Raw genomic sequence first — 19,197 nt, 5'->3', positions numbered from 1 at the left:
TACACACTATGCACACACACACTACACACACTGCATACACACTGCACACACTATACACACTGCACACTCTATACACACACTATACACACACTGCATACACTATACACACTCTACACACACTGCATACACACTGCACACACTGCATACACTATACACACACTGCACTAACTATACACACACTGCACACACTATACACACACTGCATACACTATACACACACTGCATACACACTATACACACACTGCATACACACTATACACACACTGCACACACTATACACACTATACACACACTACACACACTACACACACACACTGTACACACTATGCACACACTGCATACACAATGCACACACTATACACACACTACATACACACTGCACACACTGCACACATTATACACACACTACACACACTATACACACAATATACACACACACTGTACACACTATGCACACACTGCACACACTGCATACACTATGCACACACTATACACACACACTACACACACTGCATACACACACTATACACACTCTATACACACACTGCACACACTATACACACTATACACACTCACTATACACACAATATACACACACTGTACACACTATACACACTCACTATACACACAATATACACACACTTTACACACTATACACACACTGCATAAACATACATTTAAAAAAAATTGCAGCTGTTTTTTACATTTCAAAGTTGGGGAGGGGGGTGCCAAATAAAGGATCCGCCCCGGGTGCCAAATGCTCCAGGTACGCCCCTGTATAGAGGGGAGCCATGTTACTCTGTATATAGAGAGGAGCCATGTTTACACTGTATATAGAGGGGAGCCATGTTACTCTGTATATAGAGGGGAGCCATGTTACTCTGTATATAGAGGGAGCCATGTTACTCTGTATATAGAGGGAGCCATGTTTACACTGTATATAGAGGGGAGCCATGTTTACACAGTATACAGAGGGAGCCATGTTACTCTGTATATAGAGGGAGCCATGTTTACTCTGTATATAGAGGACTGTTTGCGATGCGTTAAACGGGGAGTTTGGTCTGTCACTGTGAAGCGGGCGTAACCCTTACACTACCTGATCGATACAACATCATACCTGATGTTTTAAAGCACGTTATTCCAAACAATTTAGGAATGTTAGGTGATTTATGCCCTTTATGGATTAAAACCAGACTCTGCATCAACTATGTAATTTTCCATGGGAGTTTTGCCATGGATCCCCCTCCGGCATGCCACAGTCCAGGTGTTAGTCCCCTTGAAACAACTTTTCCATCACTATTGTGGCCAGAAAGAGTCCCTGTGTGTTTTAAAATTCGCCTGTCCATTGAAGTCTATGGCGGGTTCGCGACAACACTATTAGACAAGTATTTTTATTGTTGTGGCGAACATAAACCCATCATGTTTGCTACCTCGCCCAAATTCTTTAGGTCAAGGAAACTGGTGCCAACATTGCCATTTCACATGTTTTCATTATTTTTTTGTTAATCAGTTTTTTGCTGAGCAGTTCACAAATAATGCAATATGGATTTATTAATTTCAGCAGACTACGAACCACATTTTACTCTGCATGACTAACAATTCTGGGGGCTATCATATAGCTGCAACAATCATTACAAATCACTACAGTTGTAGGTCACCGAGGTGCGGGGGCAGATTTAAGTCAAATGACTGTTGTTAGAATAATCTCTGCAATGAAAACTTTGCAGTTATGCAAAGTTGTTATGGCGCTTAGAGCGACCCTTTAAAATAGTAGCAGTGGAGTACCTACGCCCTGATGTCTGACCATTAAATCCAGCACAGAGTTCTTCTTGTGACCCTCAACTATTGTGATAAAATGTAAAGATAAGCTACGCCACCTGTGACCTGCCACTTCCTTCTCCTATACCCTAAATTGTACGATATGTTAGATTTCACAAAATGTCTTACTCATAGTCAGGATGTGGAGTTAAAAATTGAAGAAGCTCTCTACCTCCATCCCCTACAGTCAGGGATGGGAGAAGTATTATGTAAGCATTGTGGGAGATAACAATGAATTCCTTACCTCTCACCGACTGGACATGCTGCAAGGCATCTTTACACATTTATTCCATCATACCTAATGCCAGGGGATTGGATGGGAAGCCCACCAACTTATTTATTATTAACCCTCACACCACATAGTATTTACACTTAGAGACACTTTCTATCACTTAATTGGTTAATGTTGGAGGTTTCAATTTCATTAAGGAAACCAACATATTTAAGAAAAATTAGACAAACTAAAATGATTACATAAACAAGCTAAAGAAGGATAAAAAAAAAAACCAACTAGCATTTCAGACAAACCAAATATTTCCTGCGTCTTTTCCTCTAGTCTAGTGCCAATTGTGTAATCCCCATGGGAGGAACACTATAGCAATAAAGAACACACAGAAAAACAGTTTTGCTAATGTTTTGCTTGTTTTGTTTTGTTTTGCTAATAATTTAAAACATATTGACTACAGACTCATGCAGCAAGTTATGTATCTGTTTATTACTTTCATCTCTCAATCATATTAAAGGAGGGGATTTATACAAAACCGTGGAGGCACATTCATGTGATGCTGTCTTTCTAAACTACAGTTCCCTTCACTCTGTGCGGCAGGGGTGGGCTGGGATCTGAGAGCATCCATTGCACAGCCTTCCTCCATCAGCTTCCCTTACAGCAGACAACAGAGAGACAGCACAAAAAGAGATCAGCTGGAAATAACACAATTACATGCGATCGCAGGTAAGAGCTATCATTCCCCAGCTTTATTTTAATTAATCTATCTATCTATCATCTCTCTATCTCTCTGTATACCAGTCAACATTAGAATTTGGATAATCTAAATCAGAATTCTAGAGCTATACAGGAGCAGATACAATGTATATTAAATGTACCTTTCACTGTGTGTGTGTGTGTGTGTGTGTGTGTTAATGTGCGTTTGCTGTGATCTGCAGTGCACTGATGACAATGTGTGCATGCAGATTTTTAGGTTTAGATATCAGGAAATGGTCCCCAGGGAGGGACTGCAATGCTGGGCTTGATTTATGTAAAGGGGGAGGATATCCTTGCATGCTAGAGGGAAGGGATCTTTTTCCTAATGCTTATCACTGTGACACAGTGGAGACACATAAAGATGGTCTATATTTATTCCAACACAGCTGGCTCTGTGGGTGTGCCCAGTGTGAATGGTGCCACTTTAGGAGGCAGGAACGATGATGTTCTTATGATTTTCACTGTCAGACATCTCTGGCGGTGTAATGTATAAGCGTATTTTTTATGTTCCTGAATATATATGTATATATATATATATAGGGTTGCAGTAATAATAGCCATTACTATTGTCTCATTTAAAAATACAATTTTGCATGTTGTAATGTAATTGTTTTGTTTCTCTATAACGCATTTAAATAAATGTGCCATTTTGGTCACGTAATTACAGTCAGCAGGGATTCTACTAATATTCATATTATATAAATAAAATAATTAAGAGCATTCTGAGTGATTCTATCATCAGATTACACTTACTGTAACCATGTCACATAAGTTATTGGAACCTAGTTGGGGTTTAATTAGAAAACCCCATTTTAGTTATATTTTGTGATAGGATTAAAGAAAAGAAAAGAGATGGGTTGACACTGGCAATAGTGTAGAACTGGCAAATGCATTATGCATTTTAGTCCAAATCAGCCAAATTATTATTTTAAATGTTTTAAATTGTCCAGGTTTGTTTGTGTCATACAATTAGCATTCCCTTTTTTTTCACCACAGTTCCAGCTTTAGTGCACAGTGTCACACATACATTTTGGTGCTTGATCAGCCAAGAACAACAGTACAACAAAATGGCACTTATTTTATATAGAATTAAAATGTAAAATTACTATGGGTATATTTGCAAAATATAAAATAAAACGAATCTCTTAAATATTTAGTTCTTTTGTTTTGTTTTTTTAATCTGTGACTATAAAACATAATGTCAGCGTGAATTCAGCTTATTCACTAGATTTTTATACGTTAGATGAAAGGGAGGTTGAATTTTAACACTATTGGGGTAATGCAAGAATATACATTCAGGGCTTTTCAAGAAGAATTTACAACAATTTGATGATCATTGGGGAAATCTAAATACTTTGATTTCATAGGAAAAATGACTGACCAACTGGGTTCAAGAGATTTGCCATTTTATTTACAGAAGTTCAGTGAGAGACAAATGTTTGGGGGACAGTACATGAACACAAAATAATTATAATAACACACAGAGAATGATTGCAGATGTACAGCACATGCACTGCAATTGTATGATCTGCCAAGCACTGGGGGCATACACAGTCGGCATAATTTGCATGCTGATGATGGCGAACATAAAATATATTCAGTTATTAAATCTATTTTAGTCTGGGTCTTTTAATGGCAATGCTACATCAATGCCCCTAAATCTCTTCATTAAAAATAAAATGATTTTGGTGCTTAGAGATCTCCAGAAATTGTGCCCACCTTATGAGTTAAAGTTCCTTTCTTTCACCCCAGTAAATATGACTGAATAATTTAATGGGGGAGCAATGTAATAGGGCTAACAATATACAGCTGGGTGCCGGTGATGTCATCTTCCCATTATGCTCCATTGTTAAAGAAATTGTGCTGGCTTGACAATTAAATAAATTCCACACACTCACAAATATTACAGTCACTGAGTTGCGGATGGAATTTTTTACATCTTTAATAATGTTTTATGATCCGGTCACAGCTAGGTAGTATGTGCAGGGCCTCATCCCTTGTATACGTTTTCTATGTCTCTGTGTTTTATATACTAAGTATTCTTATACATATTTACCACAAAAATGCTGTGCAAGTTTGTTAAAAGCAGACCTTTTCAAATAGTTATTAAAGAATTTTTAAAAGATTTTATATAACACAAAAAACAAGGGAAGGGAAAAGCAGGGGATTTAACCTGAGGTCAATGGATGATCCTGCAAGACCACATCAGGGTGGAGGTGGAAAAAAAGCATAATACAAAGTCACTACTTTGTCTTATCATATCTTTTGACTGCGTTGTAATTTCAGTAAATTTACAACACAATCAATGTGAGTATTTTGTAAATAGTTGTTTTTTTTTGGGGGGGGGGGAGAGAAGTGACAGAGGCACTTTAATGGTTGTTTGTTTGGTGTGTTTTGTGGGGAAGACAAATCCACTATTTTTCACAATTAAGATGTACATGTATAGTAATAGTACACACAATAACAGATATATTAGCAAATGTATAGATTTTACTTAAAATTTTATTTAAAATTTTATTTTAAATAAACTGTCCCTCAATCACCAGATTTATTAATTCTAAGCATAGACCTGTGGGGGGAGGGGAGGAAGGATCTCCTAGAAATGGCTCTACAAGACTCAGATGCCATATCTATGCCTCCAAACTGTCCTAAATTCAGCAGGACAGTCCTGACTTTCTGGTCCTGCCCTGCCTTGTTTCCTGGTGTCCTGCTTTCGGGGACACTAGGGAACCGTTCCCAACAATCATAACACAAGCGCATCAATAGAAGTGTTTGTGTTATGATTAGGCAGTTAGGACCCTGAACCATGTCCTGCCCTCTGTGGGCAGGCCTGCATGATTGACAGGCAGCCTTGCATGCATTTATTCCAGGCTGACCTATTATTAACTCGGATGGAAACACCCCTTTTCCAAATGGGGCCTTTACTTTGGAGGAGGAGCTAGTGACGCAATCATGTCATAATGCTCCCTTCCACAGGCCTCCCGATTAGCAGGACACTGGAGTTGGGAGGTATGCATATCTCATGCTTACTGGTGGAATATAGAGTGACCGATGCTTCTGTTGGTGTCATGGGAATATATGCCCTGTTAGGGAAAGTATGGGGTCGTAACACCCACAGATCTCCGAGCATGGCAGTGCTGGAGAAGAGATAGGTTAGATCAGTGCTCGACAAATCCCAGGTGCCTTGGTGTCTGTCAGTCCATAATGGAGGATGCCAGCTGAGTGGGAATGGACCCAGCCTGCTGAGGGAGAAAGGAGGCACTGCGAGGGAGCTGTAATCATCAAGCTCATCTAGCTCCGCTCCCTCGTATGCCCTGTTGTGACGTTGGGAACCAGAATATGACATCATTCCGGCCCCGGCATCACAGAAGATCTAATTGCTTCTCTCACCCACCCTCCTTCATTGTTAACTTCCCACCTCGCTATCCTGTCAAAATGTATTTCCCCTGCCCAACAATATTTGTTTCCCCCACCCCCCCTCTACCTTCTTTACCTCCTTCCCTCTCACGCTTCCTATGCTAACTCAGAACGTTCACCTGCGCCGGTAATAATGCCAATCGGGCATTATTCTTTGATTAAAAACCCTTTAATGTAAGTATTATTGCTGTGGAGCTCTGTTACAATCTCAGAGGAACAGAGGGTTTAGGGTCCAAATAGGAACTTTTCCTCCTAAATAATAAGTAAGTTCTAAATCAAGAAAACCATTTCAGTGTCATTACTATTAAAAACCAAAGCTTCACAAATGCTTTCAGTTCATGATGTGAAAATCACTCATGCCACATGATATATTTACTAAAAGACACCACATCTCCAACGATGGAGGACTGATGAAATCTCTAGATTATATATCGCCTTGTTATGTATTATTTTTTAATGAATACATAAATGAGTAGAATGTCAGTGCATCTGCTGGTTCATAGACTGTAAGCTGATGTGAGCAGGGCCTTCTTCATCTCTTGCCCCTTGTAATTATTTTATGTTACTTACATATCTCAAATATTTCCACTCTATAATTGTAAACGAATTGGAGAATATGTTGGAGGTATCAAAATGCTTGTTAATAATAATAATACATAGACTGTAAGCTCCTTTGAGCAGGATCCTCTTCAACCTATCGTTCCTGTAAGGTTTTTTTGTAATTGTCTTATTTATAGTTAAATTCCTCTCCCCCCTTATAATATAGTAAAGCGCTACAGAATCTGTTGGCGCTATATAAATGTCAATAATAAATAAAGTCCTTCTCTGTGGGGGTGGCCATCTTAATCCTTGCACAATATAAAAGTCTGAAACCTCCCAAAGTGCATTTTTGGAGATGCCTAGCTTTAGTACATGACATTAGGATTTATGAATACACACTGACTCTTGATCACTTAGCAAAAGCATTCCACCTCATAGAAAGGCTAAGCTTTAGATACACTGAACATAAGTATTTACTTTTACACATACATTATAATATATTACTCACGGTGGCTAATACATAAAATCGTTTATTTTAAAAGGACGCTATATGTATTAAAACAACTCATCTCAATAACGTGGTTTTAGTTTATAGCGAGTACATTAGAATACATAGTAAGACCATTGCATGACATTTCGAGAATACTGTACAATGGTTATAATATAATGTAATCAAGCTAGGGTACATGTCTAAATACTGGACAAAACTAACCTGGTAAGCATATAAGGTAATCTAGACATGGAGAGTACTGGCTAAGTATTAATGCAATAAAACATGCTAGGCAGACACGAGAAAAAGCCACTGGAACTGAATACACTGCCATGTTACCGCAACAAACTAAATAAGGCTTAAAGAAAGAGAACATGTCAAATAAAGATAAAGGTGCTTCCACTAATATTAGGGGGACTCAAAGCTTATGCAGGAGGCCGTCACACAATGGATAATCCAAAATCAGGAAGCACAGGGTGCACTCAGAAAGGTTGCTGGGGGTAACTGTAGAACAATAACGAAGTAAGGCAGGCCCGTTCGGGGGCTGACATCTGCAAACCACAGACTCAGGGGCTCTCAGAGTCCAAGTCCTTCCCATTCGGGAAACAGCTGAAGGCCCTGTGGACTGTTGCTGCTTTCGGCAGACAGTCTTCAGCTTTTGTGGATGATGTGGTGGGAACAAGCCCCTAGTGGCCCTCTGCCTAGATGGGCCATTGATGAGCCGGACAGGAGCTTCTGTAAGTGTGACGGACAGAGGGGGCCCTATCGCTACTTGCTTTTCACGCCTTCGATCTACCTCCTGAGGCAGAAACGGCGATGCTGCTGCACGTACTTCCAGTGCTGCCCAAAAGCACTCGAAGATTTCCTCCGGCCTAATAAGGGATCGCTCAATATAGCCGTGCTGATCCTTTTTGGTCAGTATGAGTTTTACCTGTCACAAGGAAGCGTGTCGCCATCTTGGAAAGCGCAATGCGTCTGGAAAATAGGCAGGAGCAGTTGTCTGGTGATAGTATAGCTATATGGATCAGTCCAGTGGGGAGCGGGATAAACCCCACTGGCCCAGAGGGGGTGAATGGGACAGTGTAAGAATTATGTTAAGGTCCAGTGCTTCATGGACTGGGAGAGTGTCCGCCTTTCCCGCCCAATGTTTTTGCTAGGTTTCACAATCTCCTCAGACATGGCCCCACGGGCCCAGAGGGGGTGAATGGGACAGTATAAGAATTCTGTTAGGGTCCAGTTCTTCATGGACTGGGAGAGTGTTCACCTTTCCCGCACAACATTTTTGTTAGGTTTCACAATCTCCTCAGATTTGGCAGACATGGTGTACTACCTGTCCAGGGCACTTTGTCCGGTTCAGGAAACATGTAAGTCACTATTTAGTACCAAATGAAAGCGCTGGGGGTTAAGAAGCTCGATAAATACAAAGGTTAAATGAGGAGCTCTCTCAAGATGGTTCTGACCACCATGAAGTTCCAGTCCCATTCTCCACTCGGTCCCTTTTGTCTGGAAATGTAAAACATTAGTATTTATCAGAAACAGCTATGTTTACATTTTGCCTAAATCATAGATCTAGTGGCTGTCAGACAGCCACTAGGGGCTCTTCCTCATTGAAGACTGATTTGCTGAAGGTTTTCAGATTTTCAAGTTTGGCATCATCACACACACAATGAGAAGCATTGGAAAATAAATATATATTTTGTAATATTGGTGTTCTTTTTTTAAAAAAAAACAATAAAACATTATGACAGGTTTCCTACAGGTTGCATACAGAAAATGGTAGCTGCTGTCTGTTGCTTGCTCTGCTGGAGTGATTTAAATATTCTGAGCGCGATTTATCTATTCTTTTTTTAAACTAATGGGAAAAAATTGTTACATTTCACCTGACTATCATATACAGTCAGATATTGTACAGAATATACAGGTTTTGTTATCTGTTGGGGGGAGGGAGGGGTGAAGAAGCAATTTAAATTCAGACTGGGTAGATAGATACACTTGGCTGAAAAGCTATTTTTAGTGCTTGTCACAGCTTAATTTAGAAACAGAACACTCCAAGTTCTGCTTTATTTCCAGAGTGGGCAATTTATTGTCCCCTCTTACTTAGTGATGTTCATGTCATAAGAACCTTGTTTTGCGCCCCCTTTAACTTATAATAAATCTGTTTAATTACATAGATCCCGTGGTAGAAGAGAGAGGGATAGGTTGAGTAACAATTTTTTCTTTCCTTTGTAAATATTAAATCAGTTATTCTTACCCATTTCTACCCGTAATCAACTGAAATGCATGTGCTGTTTGCCTCTCAGCCAAGTCTGCCATGTTATAGAAAAGCGATGGATACACTTAACTAGATGTAGATTGCAGTTAAATCGTCATTCCGTGTGCGCCAGTTTTCTGATTTGATGCATAAAAAAAAACCTTTGCATCACTGCTTGCTTCTTATAGTCTTATTGCCTTACATTTTTCCGGTTTAATATTGACTAGCCATGACACGTCTGCCATCTTTAGACAGGCTCAGCAGTATGAGAAATTTAATTCAAAGCATCTGAGTGCCACAGCTGTCCATCGTTATACGAGGTGCCCTTCTGGTCCCTTTTTCTATCATCAGTCCATAACTGGGGCTTATTTTCATTATCTTTTCATTATCATGAACGGTCTTATTTTACTAATAAGCTTAAAGCTACATTGTTACTTTGCAGGCTTTGCGTCTAAATTAATCATTTTTGTTCCTGTATTGTCTCTTGTTTTTATTTTCACCTTTGTATTTTTCGTTATACATAAGAAATTGTATGGACTACTTTTTCATTTAGGGTGATTCTTGGCATTTGGCAGAACTTAAGTGGCAATGCTCACTGCAGTGACTATGTTGTTAAGTATCCAGGTGTTCCCTAGTTTCATGTCAAACCATTTAGAAACAGTCTGACAAACATTGAGATTCTTCCTGGCAGGCGTTCACAACAATGAGGGGAGGAGAGAAGATGAAACTCAGTGGAAAATTGGTGAATGACATAAGCCTGAGGTTTAGGAGAGTTAAATTGTATAGGAGTCAAGGTGGCGGGTTTGACTGTCAAAGAGGCAGCCTTGCCCTTAAAGAGGGTGGCCTGGCTGACACACAGCCTGCCCCCTCAAGTAGACTACGCAAGGATGCAGCTCTAGCACTCTGTGCATGGTCCTAGCGTACAGTCCCCTCTTTCATTTTTAAATCTGCTGGCAGATTTCAAAATGCAGGATACATCCTTGGGACATGTTTTCTGGGACGGTATCCCAAAAAAGCTTTAAAATGCACAAGCTTTTTGGAAAACAAAACTGAAAGAAAACAAACATGACAATGGCTCTTTAACTCGTTTGTTTTCTCTGAATATGTATGACCCTTTAAAGCTAGTATACCCTATATGTAAAAAATACATTCATCCTAAAATTTCTTAGACAACATTATTCAGTATTTTAAAATTATGTTCTCTACGACCTTAAAACCATTAAAACCATGGCCAGTGTTTTTTGAGTATTTGGGCAAGCCAGATAGACTGCCAGTCAATCTAGGCATAACACACCACTTCTTTTAGCACAGTTTCACAACTTACCTGGGTCCTGCTGCGTCCCCACGGGCGCATCTGCCAATCTGGTCTTCTTCAGCAGAAGAAGCCAGCATGCTCTGTAATGTACAGACTGTACTCATTGGCCTCATTACTCTATAGAAACATATGGCTTATCCTGCTAAGGTAGACAGGATGGCATGCAGTTCCTCTTAGGGCCTAGATAAGTTGCTAAATGGCTGTAGTGGTTATGGTGCATTATGTGTACCTTTAAACATCAGTAGCTCACTGAAGTCACTTCATTGCAAAGGAGAATTGCACATATGATGTTATTTTTAAATTATTAGAATGATAGTTTGGAGAAGTTGGGTAATTATAGTTCTCTAAGTCTAATGTCTGTAGTAGAGAAATTTATAGAGACAATGTAAAGAAAAAAAGAATTAGTGAATCCTTAATACTGTCCATTATGCTGTAAAGATCTGAGACAGCATGGATTTAATGTAAGAAGTCAATGTCAATCATACTTATTAGATCTGTTTGACTTGAGATTTATATCTGGGTGGTGCAAGATGAGAATAGCTTATGTAATATTCTAGTAAAGATTAAGACGCTGTTCCCCACACACACCCACATATACACACACAAGCAAAACACTTGCTTATAAACCACAAGGATATTTTTTCTCATGTCTCTTAAAATAAATATAGAAGCTTGGCAATTTCCCATCTATACCAGATCATTTACAGCTGACCCAATTGGTTCATATTTTCCTATATATACCAGATCATTTACACCTGACCCAATTCAACAGTTCACCTGATATACTTGAACAATAGCTGTTGGATACTACTGAACTATATGGAGTTGTCCACTATTAATTCTTGCTCTCGCAAGCAACGTGTTCGCCGCTCTTAAGATCTGGAAAGTACGTTTGGTCAGTGGTTTAGGTATATCTCTCGGTAATATGAACAAGATACAGTGGTCGGGGGTACAACACTGCTCTGTTTGGGTAACATTTGATACCACTTTTGTGACCATTTTCCAGAAGTCCTGGAGGCTCGGACAAGACCACCAGACATGTAACATTGTACCCACTCCACTCCCTCCCCGCATCTCCAACATTTGAGATTCAATATTTTTAATGTGTGTAGGAAACGGGTAAGCAAATTTTAAATAAAATACTTTGTTGTGTGTTCTCCAGACAACATAGAAGCAACTGAGATTTATTTTTTTTTTGTGGTAAGGGGGAGATAATTTTGAGCCTATAGGCACTTGAGATGAACATCCATTGCATTCATATTTTTTTATACTCAAAAACCTATGTATCTAAAATTTTTCATATTAGCCTTAAAGTGACAAATCTGTCCTATCCCTTTGAAGGGCACAAACCGTAACACTATTTGTGGCTTGTACACATTATTCAGTTATGTAGCTAATTTGGGAACTGGTAGGTAATTGGACTTAAGTCATGAGAAAACAATCACAACAAACTCATAGAGGCATGTGCTCCTCCATTGCTGGATATGGAAATTACATGACATTTGCACAGACGTTATTCGGCATGTGCTAAACTTTTATATAAACCTTTGTACAGACGATATTCGTATGTACTATAACCTTAAACTGAATAAGACACGGACACAGTTAATTCTGTTGGAGTATAAAGTCCACAGCTTTATTAATTAAATTATTAATTAAATTATTAATTAAATTATCATAAATTAACATAATTTGGGGTCATTGTCCAACTATACATTAACTTACTATACCCCCCACACAGTACCCCTGACAATGACCCCACCAATTGAACAATATATAACAAATAACAATTCACTTGAAACACGGCCTACCAAAGAGGCCCCACATCATATTGTTAACTGTAGGGGTGTACCTCAGACACCCCTACACCCACAGGTTCGTCGCCACCGAAGAGCTAGAACCAACCAGTCCTTAATTCCATCAGGCCTACACCTCGGCCTGTCCAGTCCAAACTCTACGCCAAATTCCAATTTCTCCTATGCCCTGTTCCGCCGCTGTGACTGAAACGGAACTGCTAAACCTAGGGAGGGTGGGTGGGACAATTTACAGGTAAGAAAGGCTCTGGTTAAAATGGCCCCTATTCTAAAATGGCTGCTCTTTATACTCCCTGTCTCCGCCCCCAAGCTCCATTAAACTAATCCAACCCCCAAACACTAGCACCTGCCCACTTCCTGGCTCTGTCAAGGCCCACTCCTCCTACTGCGTTGTTCCATGGGCTTCATGACATTTGCACAGACGTTATTCGGCATGTGCTAAACTTTTATATAAACCTTTGTACAGACGATATTCGTATGTACTATAACCTTAAACTGAATAAGACACGGACACAGTTAATTCTGTTGGAGTATAAAGTCCACAGCTTTATTAATTAAATTATTAATTAAATTATTAATTAAATTATCATAAATTAACATAATTTGGGGTCATTGTCCAACTATACATTAACTTACTATACCCCCCACACAGTACCCCTGACAATGACCCCACCAATTGAACAATATATAACAAATAACAATTCACTTGAAACACGGCCTACCAAAGAGGCCCCACATCATATTGTTAACTGTAGGGGTGTACCTCAGACACCCCTACACCCACAGGTTCGTCGCCACCGAAGAGCTAGAACCAACCAGTCCTTAATTCCATCAGGCCTACACCTCGGCCTGTCCAGTCCAAACTCTACGCCAAATTCCAATTTCTCCTATGCCCTGTTCCGCCACAGCACATGGCTTGACCTCCTTAAGCGCATGTGCGACCCCCACCACACCTAAACAGGGCCTGCTCAATACCTTCGTGGAACCCAAGGTTCAACAAATCGTTCCCCACATCTGACAGGTGTACACCGTCCCTCCTGAAATACCCAGGTAACATGCCCTCCAACTCTCTGTGACGCACCACTACGCCCCCAGAACGTCTAATGAAAACTGACATCATCTTATTCACCTTACCCCTCGATCGAGCTATTGCAGCCGGGTCCCTGGCGTGCCGCCACGCAAAACGTGGCACCATTTCAGACCACACCAACACCACGCCAGGAACCAGCTCCCTCAGCCGATCTACATCCCTTTTCATCCTTCTCACCAATTCCCTTTGTGGAATCCCACCTAGGTCGTTCCCTCCTCCATGAATCAATACCACATCCGGGACCGACCCTCCAACCACTTTCTGAAACAAAAAATTACACAAACTCTGCCAACTTGCCCCCCTGAAACCAAACCAACATAGAGTCACTCGTTCCAAAGGAAAGCCCAGCTGTGATCCGCTTCTGCGAACTGCGGCCCTCTTCTCCGCCCAGTACACATACGAGTGGCCCAGCAACCAAACTTTCAAACCTGAAAAGAGACAAAGTTAGTGGCAGAAAAAGGCAACGACCCCATCCCCGGATACTTGCACCCTAGCCATTACACCAACATATCAGGCCTTACATACGAGCGGAATCGCACGGACTCCCACCTCCCAATTTGCTTGATCTTCTCGTCCCCCAGACCTAAACGCGCAGCTTCCGTCGCTGCCCCAATGCGAAAGGAGTGCGTCCCAAATTGACTCGGCTCTAAACCCATTCTCTGCAGACCCATTCGAAAAATCCGCAGAAACTGAAATCTCGACAACGCTGAACCATCGGCGTGTAAAAAGAAACAACTCTTACCTTCTGGCCGCACCTCACAGTACCTTTTGCCACAAGCCACTGGGCAAGCCTCTGATCCTGGCAACTCATACAGTACCACCGCACGGCCCTTGCCGTACACGTCCGTTTTAGACCGGCGCAGCCATATCTGCACCTGATCAACACCCACGACCACGTCCTTGAACATTAAACCTCCGTTCCCCAACTTGTTGGCACTCACCAGCTCACTAATGCGAAAAGCCCCAAAAAACGCCCAGACAAACGCCCCGGAAAATAGTGTCACTTCGAAAGGGGAATTACACAAATCAATCAACACACTTAACAGGTTTTGCAAAACCGAAAACGACACCGGTCGCCTCGGGTCCGCGAGCTTCTTACCCTTCTTAAAGCCCTTCAAAGCCTGGCGTATTAGAAAATTCTTCGTAATGTCCTCCCACCCGTTGAACTTGAACAAAAACGCCATGGCGGACATGCACCTATCTATCACGGCCGGCGACGCTTGTTTAGCAAACAAGCGACACAGTACCCACAACAGCACGTCCACCCTCTGCCCTTGCGAACTGTCACCCCCTACCTGCTGTACCGCCTCGTCCCATTCTTTCCACACCTTGACATAGCCAGACCACGTGCTCGGCGCAAGAGAATTCTTTATACACTCCCCAAGCATGCGGTCCCGAGCTGCCACATCTCGCCAGGGCAAGCCTGCCCCTGTGCCAAAGCTTCCGGCGCCGCTTCCCGAAATCGTTCCCACTGAAAACGAGAAAGCGCATCAGCTACCACATTCAGCATACCAGGGATGTGCCTAGCCCTAAACACCAAATTAGAAGACATACAAAGAAGGACAAAACGCCGCAGCAAACACAAAACAGGGGGGGACGACGCCGACAAACTATTGATCGCCTGTACGACCGCCATGTTATCTGAGTGAAATATAATATGCTTGTTGGATAACACCCGTCCCCACAAACTCACCGCTACCACTACCGGGAATAGCTCCAGAAACGCCAGATTTTTAATCAGCGAGCTTTGCCTCCAGGCCTCCGGCCACGGCTCAGCGCACCAGTGACCCCCCAGGTAAGCCCCAAAGCCTACGCTGCCAGAAGCGTCGGTGTACAAACCAACAACCTCCCCCGATGCCGCCGGCTCCCGAAAAATCACCGTTCCGTTAAAATCCTGCAAGAACCGGTCCCACATCATTAAATCTGCCTTCATATCCGCCGAAACCCTAATGTAATGCGATGGCAGCCGCACCTTACACGTAGCTCGCGCGAGGCGCCTACAGAAAACCCTCCCCATGGGTATGACCCGGCACGCGAAATTAAGGCTCCCCACCAGCGATTGGAGCCCTCGCAGTGTCACTTTCTTGGCCCTCCCTACCGTGGCCACTAGCTCCCGCAGCCGTGACAATTTGTCCCCCGGTAACCTGCATTCCCATTTACCGGAGTCAATTTCTAAGCCCAAAAAACTAAGGCACGTCGTAGGCCCCACCGTCTTGTCCTCCGCCAAGGGGACCCCTACTTTCTGCGCCACCCACTGAAACACGTCCAATATCTGCTTACAGCGGTCCGAATCCCTCGGGCCCACGCAAAGAAAATCATCTAGGTAATGCACCACCGCACCCTCTGCCGATTCCGTCCGCACAACCCACTCCAAGAAGGTACTAAACTTCTCGAAATAGGCGCACGAGATCGAACACCCCATAGGCAGGCACAGATCAACAAAATATTCCCCTTCAAAACAACACCCGAGCAGATGATGGCAGTCCGGGTGTATCGGGAGCAGTCGAAATGCCGCTTCCACATCCACCTTTGCCATCAGTGCCCCATGCCCCAGCCTCCGAACCAACTCGACTGCCTTGTCAAATGACGTATAAGAGACGGAGCTAAGAGCCGTGTCGATGTCATCATTCACCGAAGCCCCTTTTGGGTACGATAAATGGTGAATCAACCTGAATTTGCCTGCCTCCTTCTTGGGGACCACGCCCAGCGGGGATATTCGCAAATCGGGCAATGGCGGTGCCGAGAACGGCCCCGCCATCCTCCCCAGTTGCACTTCCTTACCTAGCTTGTCCCTCACCACCTCTGGGTGTTCCCGCACTGACTTAAGATTCCCACATAACGTACCAGGTCCCCTAACTACGTAGGGAATAAAGAACCCTTCCCGAAAACCCCGCCACAAGAAAATAGCATCTTCCTTGTTAACGTATCGCCTTAGCCAAGGCAACATCGCGTCTATTTTCACCGGAGACGCTCCCAACGGGAGCTGCGGTGGCTGCCGCCCCTGCGGGCCCACTTCCCCCGCCAGACTTACCCTTTTTGAAACAACGGTTGACACTGTGGGACCCCCCGCAGCCTGAGCATTCGTGCCGGAACCTGCAATTATTTCCCCATTTGCAATGTCCTTCGTTGAACATCCAACAGAAACCTTTCTTTTGCCCAGCCGACCCGGCCCCTGAAGCCGTGCCGGCTGCCCCAGGAAAGGGCGCCGCCTTCTGGGCCATCATAAGGCGCATCCATAACGGCAGGTCCATTTGGTCCCACCGCATGCTCGCATTCGCTGCCAGCCGCTGACGAAATTGTTCGTCGTACCTCCACCAAGCCAAACCTCCGTAGGTTCGGTACGCGTCACCTATCCCATCCAAATAACAAAATAGTTCTGAGCAACGCCCCGGCGCCTTCTCCCCAATTACGCTAGCTAGAATGCAGAAGGCCCTCAACCAATTCCCAAAGGTCTTAGGTATCTTGCGATACCTCCGCCTTTTCTCCTCTTCCTCCTTTTTAGCATCCTTCTTATCCTCCTCCTTCAAGTCTAAAAACTCCTCTAGGGGAAGGAGGGAAAATATCTCCACAAACTCACCTTTCCATATCTTCTCCTTCACTTCTATTTTTAAATGACATCCGAGGGGGCCCGCGAAGGACACGTGCACATTCTGCCGCGCCGCATCCGGGACATCACCTACCTCCCGCTCTTCGCCCCCTCCTTCCAACCCAGACAAATCAGCCCCGGCTCCGGACTCACCTCCACCATGCACGGACAGCTGCGTAACCCCGAGCCCTGTAGCTATGTCCCGGCTACTCTCACGTGCCCACACCTTCCCGAACTGCGCAGGCGACCCCTCTTTCCCAGACCAAGAATCTAAGAATGTTCCTAAATCATTTAACAACTGTCCTGGGTGTCGTGTGTGTGCGAACTCACCACTCGAACCTCTGGCCGTAACTGGCTGCAGAGGCGCTGTCCTTCCGTCCACCTTTTCAGGCACCGGAGAATCCCGTTGTCGCCGACTCCCATCTGCCTGGACTCGCCTCGAGACCGTAGGGGTATTGCTCCGAGACCTGTAGGGAGAAGGAAATCTGGGTAGTCTGTCCTGAGCCTTCCTCACCCGCCTTTCCTCCCTACGTTCCTCCCAATCCTCCTCCGCAACGCTGCGTCTCGCAGGGCGACTGCCCTCACGAGATGACCCCCTCCACCGATCACTGAGCCTCTCTCCCGGGGAACCCGATCTTCTCCGCTGACTCCTCCTCATGCTATCCCTGGAATCACGCCTCCTGCAACATGAGCCTGCTAAGCTGCACCCGCTCCGCGCAGGTGATCCTTCCCTGCTCCCTGAACTCCTTGCTCTGCTCTTCGAAACGCTGCGCCTGACACCAGAGAAGCGTCGTTCTGTTCTCCACTCACTCCCTGAGGCCTCCCTGTCGTGAAGCTGACCCTGGGAGCGGCCAGATGGGCCCTCCCGCCTACCGCTGACATCCCTAACCAGCTTAACAGTTTGAGCACCCTGTCCCTCAACTGTCAGTGCCGAGCCTGGCCTCTCCTCGGCCGTCTGCCCCATGTCCGATTCATCTCCGCTATCCTGGCAGCCTGCCGTGTGCCCAGACCCACTCGCTTCTTGTGAGGTCCCCTTGTCCTTGCCTCTGTCTCCCTGACCTGCTTCAGCCTGAGACGTCCCTGCCCTCACACTGCTGTCCTGGCCTCCCCCCACAGCTTGAGGGGCCGTCATACATCTGCCATCACCATCACACCCCTGCCCTCCAGCATTCGCACTAGTGGCTGACTCACCGGGACGTGTCCGCTTTGTGCCGCCGCTCACATGTCTCCCAGCCAGCCTGGCCTCCGACCCGGCCGTCTTCCGAGATCCGCCCGGACCGTTCCTCCTGCCAGCCGCGGAACCGCGTGGCTTAGATCCATCCGCCACCATGCGCTGCGCGGCCGTCCTTGCCAGGCCGCTGCCGCGCCCACCGGAGCGAGCCGTGCGCCTGCCTGGCTCTTTTGACCGGGGCTCACCCGGACCGTCGGTCACCCCACTTCCCGCTGAAGGGCTCCTCCGCCGCCGCGCTGCAGGCCCAGCGCCCGGGCTCAAACGCTGAGGTGGTCTCGTTCTCCTTGCCGGTCGACGGGCCGGTACCGCAGGAGCAGGCCCGGCAGTCCCCAACTGCTGATGAAGCCAATCCAGTCCTCTGTCCTTCACCGCTGCCCGAACACCATCCAGAATCTCATCTAGCGACGCCATAATCCTGCAGAAACGACAAAGAAAAAGAACCTCGCCGACCTGACACAATTTACAGGTAAGAAAGGCTCTGGTTAAAATGGCCCCTATTCTAAAATGGCTGCTCTTTATACTCCCTGTCTCCGCCCCCAAGCTCCATTAAACTAATCCAACCCCCAAACACTAGCACCTGCCCACTTCCTGGCTCTGTCAAGGCCCACTCCTCCTACTGCGTTGTTCCATGGGCTTCATTCTATCACAATTGGGGTGGAACAT

The 19,197-nt window shown here is 44.5% G+C and overlaps 1 protein-coding gene across 2 annotated transcripts in view; it reads left to right on the top strand.

The window, feature by feature from the left end:
• The first annotated feature begins 2,660 nt into the window (after positions 1-2,660).
• The window catches only part of GNB4 (G protein subunit beta 4), a 137,427-nt gene continuing 120,890 nt past the window's right edge, over positions 2,661-19,197 (top strand). The window contains exon 1 of one of the 2 annotated variants that reach the window (XM_063442704.1): positions 2,661-2,770. The gene's annotated coding sequence lies outside the window, so the exon portion shown is untranslated. The remainder of the gene's footprint in view (positions 2,771-19,197) is intronic. The other variant, XM_063442705.1, reaches the window with a different exon arrangement.

The sequence above is a fragment of the Pelobates fuscus genome, chromosome 2 (genome assembly GCF_036172605.1).
Source record: "Pelobates fuscus isolate aPelFus1 chromosome 2, aPelFus1.pri, whole genome shotgun sequence".
NCBI classification, from domain to species: Eukaryota; Metazoa; Chordata; class Amphibia; order Anura; family Pelobatidae; genus Pelobates; species Pelobates fuscus.
This window is presented reverse-complemented; position numbering and strand designations above follow the sequence as displayed.